Source organism: Carcharhinus amblyrhynchos, chromosome 4, assembly GCF_965287045.1.
Source record: "Carcharhinus amblyrhynchos chromosome 4, sCarAmb.v2.hapA, whole genome shotgun sequence".
Lineage (NCBI taxonomy): Eukaryota > Metazoa > Chordata > Chondrichthyes > Carcharhiniformes > Carcharhinidae > Carcharhinus > Carcharhinus amblyrhynchos.
The window spans coordinates 22,879,434-22,887,434 of NC_137327.1; positions in this window are offsets into that span (position 1 = coordinate 22,879,434).

The window sequence follows — 8,001 nt, forward strand, 5'->3', positions numbered from 1 at the left end:
GTAAGTTCGCCGATGACATGGAGGTCAGTGGTGTTGTGGATGGTCTGGAAGGATGTCAGAAGTTGCAGCAGGACATAAATAGGATGCAGGACTGGGCGGAGAAGTGGCAGATGGACTTCAACGCGAATAAATGTGTAGTTGTCCATTTTGGCAGGACCAATGGGATGAACGAGTACACTATCAAGGGCAGGAGTCTTAGTAGTGTTGAAGAGCAGAAGGATCTTGGGGTCCGGGTCCACAGGACTCTTAAATCGGCCTCGCAGGTGGAGGATGTGGTCAAGAAGGTGTATGGTGTACTGGCCTTCATTAATCGAGGGATTGAGTTTAGGAATCGGGAGGTAATGCTGCAACTTTATAAGACCCTTGTCAGGCCTCACTTGGAGTACTGTGCGCAGTTCTGGTCGCCTCACTATAGGAAGGACACAGAAGCTATTGAAAGGGTACAGAGGAGATTTACAAGGATGTTGCCTGGACTGGGAGGCATGCCTTCTGAAGTTAGGTTGAGTGAGCTGGGACTCTTCTCCCTGGAGAGATGAAGGTTGAGAGGCGACCTGATAGAAGTTTATAAAATGTTGAGAGGAATAGATAGGGTGGATTCTCAGAGGCTATTTCCCCGGGTTGAAATGGTCGCTATGAGAGGACACAGATTTAAGGTGCGGGGAGGAAAGTACAGAAGTGATGTTAGGGGTAAGTTTTTCACTCAGAGGGTGGTGAGTGAATGGAATCGGCTGCCATCGGTGGTGGTGGAGGCGAACTCGCTGGGGTCTTTTAAAAGACTTCTGGATGAGTATATGGGATTTAATGGGATTGGGGGTTATAGATAGGTCTATGGATTGGTACGTGTTGATGTGATCGGCGCAACTCGTGGGCTGAAGGGCCTGTTTGTGCTGTAGTGTTCTATGCTCTATGTTCTATGTATCAAAGTTCAGTTTTTGCAAGTATTTAGCAAGTAATTGTGCAAGCGGTTTGCCTGAAACCTCCCGCCATCTCACCTCAGTAGCTCACATACTCCCCAGATTTTCACTCTGGGATCCCACTAAAACTGAGGCAGTAAATTGGAGTTGCAGGAAAAGATTTGGGCAGCATTGGTTTATGGAACCATGCTATGGAACCATTGGCTGTTTCTTGCTATTTTGGAATATGCAGGAGTTGGTAGGTGGCTGCTTGGGAAATTATGAAATTGAATGTCAAAGGGGCACATAAGCAGGGCTGAACTTCACATGATGCAATCAGTGATTAAGGTATACAGAACAGATGAAAAGCACAGATGATTTGAACATTCTCGAAAAGAGGCTGAACTGTTCAATCATTACGGCAAGGCAATGTTCACCTCAAAACCTTGTAGATATTAATCAGGCTATCTTTCATAGCCTTACACACTATGTTATGTCCAATTGCTTTACTTTAACTTCATAATTTCTTGTGTTATGGCTTATTTTGTAACTGCAATACTCACACATATTGTGGAACAAGGTAGTCAAGTCTCTAGTCTCCGTGTGTCAAAGACTGAATCTAATATAGATTGAAATCATAGCTCAGTTATTTGCATTCTCACACCTAGGTTAGAAAATGACTGGACAGAGTTTTCCCAGCACATTGTTGGTCTGCTGCCAGAACCAAATGTGGGCCCTGAGAACACACTGGAGCATGGAGGGAATTTTACAGTGGCAGCGAATTAATACTTTCCCATTAGTATTGGTGGTCAGCTTCATGGAGCTGGTCCAATCAGACAGCTTGGCAGCCTTGGCAGTGCTACAATAGAGGCAGCTGTTGCTGAGATTGCAAGGGGAGGGAGAGGGCAGTGCCATGTTGAGGTGACACTGAAGGGCTGGTGAAAAATTTCCTTAATATGTCTGGGCCTGGTGCCAGGTCCCGCTGATTGGATGGGTGAACCTTCCAGTAGCATGGTTGGAGCAGTGGGCTCCAGCTATTGGTACTGTTTAAGTTTAAGTTTTAATTTATTCTTGTCGCAAGTAGGCTTGCATTAACACTCCAGTGAAGTTACTGTGAAAATCCGGTGCCTGTTCGGGTACATTGAGGGAGAATTTAGCATGGTCAATGCACCTAACCAGCACGTCTTTCGGACTGTGGGAGGAAACCCATGCAGACACAGGGAGAACATACCAACTCTGCAAGGGAGGACACAACTCTGGGCCATTCAGCATTCGGAGGCTGATTTCTCTTGCAGTGGGGACCTGTACCAACATCAATAAAATGCTGGTAGGACATAAAATGACAGCTAGGTAATTACCTTAATTGGCGACCCACATCCAGTCAGCCGAGCAGCCGCTGTTCCTGCCCTTTGAAATACCCTATGGTGATTGGGCACCTCTCTCCACACCTTCCACCTCCATTTTACCAACCTTCTCACTTCCTAGCCCCTATCCAGCAGGCTGGTAAAATTCCAGCTTTGGTACCAAGCTCTGTATCAGGCTTTAAGCTCACATTCACCATATAGCCTGACACTCCAGTGCAGGAGGATGTACTTTACAATGTGCTATCATTTGGGGGAAAAATAGTTAAACTGACACTCCTTCTATCTGTCCTTGTAATTCAGGTGGAGATTAAACATTTCATGGTATTATTCAAAAGAAGGGCCAAGAGCTGCTGATGACCCAGCCAACATTTCTCTCAGACCCAACGTCTGAAAAAACTAATTATTCATCTCATTGTTGACTTTTGTACAATTTGAAAAATTTTGTGGCTGTGTTTATTTTTGCCACTCCTAATAATTAACTCATTGAGATGGTTATATATTCAGAAATCACATGTTCAACTCCTCAAAAGATTTTTTTCAGTAGGGCCTGTTCCTACCCTAGAGACTGGCAGCATAGCACTGAGTGGACCACTGCACATACACCCATCTGTCAGTGCTGACATCAGCACATGTCTGCTAGCCTCTCGATCACTGATGTGGTGATGCTGGTGGTGGACTGGGGTAAACACAGTAAGAAGTCTCACAACACCAGGTTAAAGCCCAATAGGTTTATTTGGTAGCAAACGCCACCAGCTTTTGGAGCAGTGCTCCTTCGTCAGGTGAGTGGGAGTACGGTTCACAAACAGGGCATATAAAAACACAAACTCAATTTACAGAATAATGATTGGAATGTGAGTCTTTACAGCTAAAGGTACAGAAAATGTGAGTCTGTACAATTTGTACAATGTGAGACGATGTGAGTTCACATTGTCTGTACCTCTAAGCCTTGTTTAGCTGTAAAGACTTGCATTCCAATCCTGTAAATTGAGTTTGTGTTTTTATATGCCCTGTTTGTGAATAGTACTCCTATTCACCTGATGAAGGAGCAGCGCTCCGAAAGCTAGTGGCGTTTGCTACCAAATAAACCTGTTGAACTTTAGCCTGGTATTGTGCGACATCTTACTATGTTCTGCTGATTACTGGCCAGTGCCCCCCCGTTACTTGTGACAATAATAAATTAAAACTTAAACTTAAACAGTATCAGTAGCTGGAGCCCACTGCTCCAACCATGCTACTGGAAGGTTCACCCCTCTAATCAGCGGGGGCCAGACATCTTAAAGAAATTTTTCACCAGCCCTTCAGTGTCACATGGCGCTGCCCTCTCTACCTCAAAACTAGCAAAAATACACAGGGAGGAGGGCAATTTTCCCATCCCAATGTGATCCTTTGTACTGCAGCAGGCTGGGAGACTAAAGGGGAGGCTGTTTCGCGGGCTCCCCGCTCTGTGCCTTGGTCTCTGTATGTCCCCCAACGCCGGATTTTCAGAAATCAGTTAGGTGCTGCCTAATGTATTCAAAATATAATTTCAGTCTAATTTAAATGTCATTACTGGACCCGGAATTGAAATCTCTGGGCCATTTAGCCTCTACCCACCCCTCCAGGAGTTTTTCATTTCAGCGGAGTTTTATATAGCTCCCCATTTACAGGGAGCTGACAGCCAGAGTCTGCTGGAGTGAAGGCGGTGGGAGGGGTCAGTCGAGCTGCCAGCCCTCCCAAGAGGGTCAGTTGCCGGGGCGATGTCTCCTGGGCATTGCCACCTTGGCAGTGCCAGCCTAGGCTCCCTGGCACTGCCCAATGGGTAAAGTGCCAATGTCCAAGGGGTACCTTGGCACTGGCCACCGAGCATAGGGAAGTGCCAAGAGGATGGGGGGTGGGCCCGGCTACCACTCTGTACTTTGGGCTGAGTGAAAGGGAGGGAGGCCAGCGATCGGGGCTGACCATGAGGACGGGGGTGTGGTGGGGGGGACGCTGGTTAGCCTGCTGGGAGCAGGGGGTGATTGGAGCTTCAGGGGGTGTCGGATCTGTGGGGCAGCAGGGCTGCTGAGGGAGTGAGCGGGGATGGGGTTGGATCAGGAGATTGGGGGCGGTGTGGGTGTTGAGGCTGGTGTGGGCATGTTTGGGGGAGCAGCTATCAGGCTGTGGGGGGGTCGCCAGGCTGGCCAGTGATCAGAAGGTCAGTAGACAGGGGCTGCTGCACATGAGCTGATCTCAGCACTGACAGATGGGTGTATGTGCAGTAGCCCACTCAGTGCCATACTGCCAGCCTCTAGGATAGGAATAGGCTCTACTGAAAAAAACAGCGGGATTTAATCCAACTTTTACACAAAATCGTCACTTAGAATTTTTTTGGGGAGAATCGCCCCCCCCCCCCGCCCCCCACACCTTTAACTGCAACTACAAACTGTTAAAATAGCATATTATTCTATTTGTAATTAAGGTGAAATACTGATGGAATAAGATATCTTGGTACCTCCCTGGGAACTCAAAGAAAGAAGTACTTGTCATTGGATTCTTGACAAACACACATAATTCATGTTGACATGCTGAAGAACTGCTTGCCACCTGTTGGTTTGTGTAATTTGCCACGCCTCACATTCACATTGTGATGTGAATCGCAAAACATAAGATACATCATTGACCTCAACAAATAAATCCACCTGACACTCCCAAATGCTGCTTACTTAACACTGTCATGCCTTTTTTTTATATGACTTGCAAGGCTTTCATCTTTATATCCAAATCCAAACTTAAATCCAAAGCAACAGAAAATGCTGGAATTGCTGAGCAAGTCGGACAGCATCTGTGAATAGGGAAGCGGAGTTAATGGGCAGTATTTGATGGAGGTGATGGGACCTTGCCCACCAGCTGAAGAGCTCCATGCTGCCTCCTCTTGGAAAGGCCTGTGACAATATCCGAACAATGGTAAACCTTCTCCCCCATCAAGGACCCCAGAGATGGAAGTCGCTGCCCGCTCAGAGGGCAGCAGCACTACTCAACAGTAGTGCCACTAGGGAGACAATGGTTGTTACTGGTATTGCACCTGCACATGAGGCCTGGTGTTGCTGGATCCCACACCACAGGCGAGTGATGGAGTGCCAGGGTGGGACGGGGACAGGCATGTGGGAAGGAGGGGGTGTGGGATGCTCACAGCAGGCTCTCTTTCCTGATGCTGGGTCCCTCAATCAGGCACTGAGTGCTTCACTGAATGCCTTATGAATGAGGGACTCCTTTCTAGGAGCATGCAAGCAACCCCACATCAATTTGCTTGTTGTGCTGCCCACATGGCAAGTCCCCTGCTTGCCACTGTGTTAATATGATAGTGGGATGAGGCCCTTAAGTGGGACATAATCAGAGTGGAGGTGGGAAGGCAGCCTGGTCTGCTCACCATTCTCCCATCTGATTAAATGCCCCCCGTATTATCAAACTTGTCATGGTGGATGTCATTAAATTTCACCCCAAGTCATTAATTGTTTGCTAGAACTGGATAATGTTAGAGATGTGACAGCTCTTAAACAGGTACAGAGCAGGGGAAGAGCAGTCCAACACGGAGAGCTTCTCTTTTGTTCTTTACCCCCTCTCCACTTCCTCTGTTCTTTGGTGTACGCAACTGTTCAAACTTGCCAAGCCTTCTAAGGGTAGTAAACTCATCCAAGACAGCACAAAGACAAGGAAGTGGTTAGGATCAGTGGTAGAGGGATAGAAATGTGTTAATATGCATATAGAGGCTGACTCCATTTTTCTGGTTCGTTTCGTTATGTACCTTTTTTTATTCTTTCATGAGATGTGGATCGCATTGGCAAGGTCAATGTTTGTTGTCCATCCTTGTTATTCTTGAACTGAATGACTTGCTAGGCCCTTTCAGAGGGCAGTTAACCACTTTGCATTTGGGACTGGAGTCACATGTAGGCCAGACCAGGTGGGAATGGGCAGATCTCCTTCCCTAAAGTACACTGGTTAACCTGTATGGGTTTTTACAGATATCAAAGGTAATTTCATGGTTACCATTCCCTCCAGCTATCATGGTGGTATTTGTGTCCCTGTCCCCAGAACATTGCCTGGGCCTCTGGATTATTAGACAGGTGATATTACCACAATGGCATGATCTTCTCTCAAAAGCTGAGGAAGAGAGAAGGAGCAAAAATGGATTATTGAGTAGGTAGCAGTTGAGGCCACAAAGCGACAAAGAAATGAGGGGAATTTTCTATCTGAATCATTGGGAGATCAGATGAGTCAATGGGGAAGGGGTAAGTATGGGATAGGATACAAGGAACAGAGTGGTAATGAGCTGCAGTTTATGGAAGCGGGAAGTAAGGGCTTGTCCTAAAGAGTATCACAGTAATGATGTCTGGAAGTGATTGGGGTAGGGAGGGGAAGCCATTGCCAATGATGCTTTGGCTATGATTATATAGGTAAGAGTGGAACCAGGTGAGAACAATCACACTGAGTTGGACAACAGGATAATGGTACTGTCTCTAAAAAGGAAAGGCAGTGTCAAGAATCAAAAATAGTGAAGCCAGAATAGGGATCTCGATAGGGAAGTTAGGTGATTAAAGCAAATTACTGTGGATGCTGGAGTCCGAAACCAAAAGGAAAAATGCTGGAAAATCTCAGCAGATCTGGCAACACCTGTAAGGAGAGAAAAGAGCTGACATTTCGATTCCAGGTGACCCTTTATCAAAACTAAAAGGCATAGAAGTTGGGAAATATTTATACTGCAGGGTAAGGGATGAATCACAGCCACAGAGACCAGGAAAACCACTTAATAGCTGTTCACAGAGAGAATAAAGGGTGTGAATGGCCAAACAGCAGAGAAACTAGAATGGAGATGTTTGGAGGAAGGGGGATTGTGGGGGTGGAGGTACAGAGGTAAAATTTAGAAAAGGAGAGGCAAAGGGGGAGAAAAGGTAAGGGAAGGTATGTAGGGGGAAAGAATGGGGAGAAAAATGAAGAAAGACAATAAATAAAAAGTAGAGAACAGTAAAAAATTAAACAAAATAGAATGAAAACAAAGTGGTTGAGGTGGGGTCGAGAAAATCATTGAAGTTGTTGAATTCAGTGTTAAGACTGGAAGGCTATAAAATGCCTAGCTGGAAGATGAGATGCTGTTCCTTCAGTTTGCATTGAGCTTCACTGGGATATTGCAGCCAAGGACAGAAATGTGGGCAGGGGAGCAGGGTTGCGTGTTAAAATGGCAAGCAACTGGAAAGTCAGGGTCCTGATTGCGCACAGAGCGAAGGTGCTCAGCAAAGCGATCACTCAGTCTACGCTTGGTTTCTCCGATATAGAGGAGACCACATTGAGAACAGTGAATGCAATACACCAAGTTGAAACAGGTGCAAGTGAAACGCTGCTTAACCTGGAATGAATGTTTTTGACCTTGGATGGTGAACATAGAAGAGGTACAGGTGTTACACCTTCTGCAATTGCATGGGAAGGTGCCATGAGTGATGGGAGAGGTGTTGGCTATAGTGGAGGAGTGGACTAGGTTACCCCGGAGGAATGGTCCCTGTGGAATGTTGACAGAGGGAGTAAAAGGAAGGTGTGTTTGGTGGTGGTATCAGTGTGGAGTTGGTGAAAATGGTGGAGGATTATGCTTTGCATGCAGAAGTTGGTGGGGTGAAATGTGAGAACAAGAGGGACTCTATCCTTGTTCTGGGAAGGAGGGGAAGGGGTGAGGGTTGTGGTGTGGTGATGGTCTGCACACTGTTGAGGGCCCTGTTGACAACTGTACATAGGAATCCACA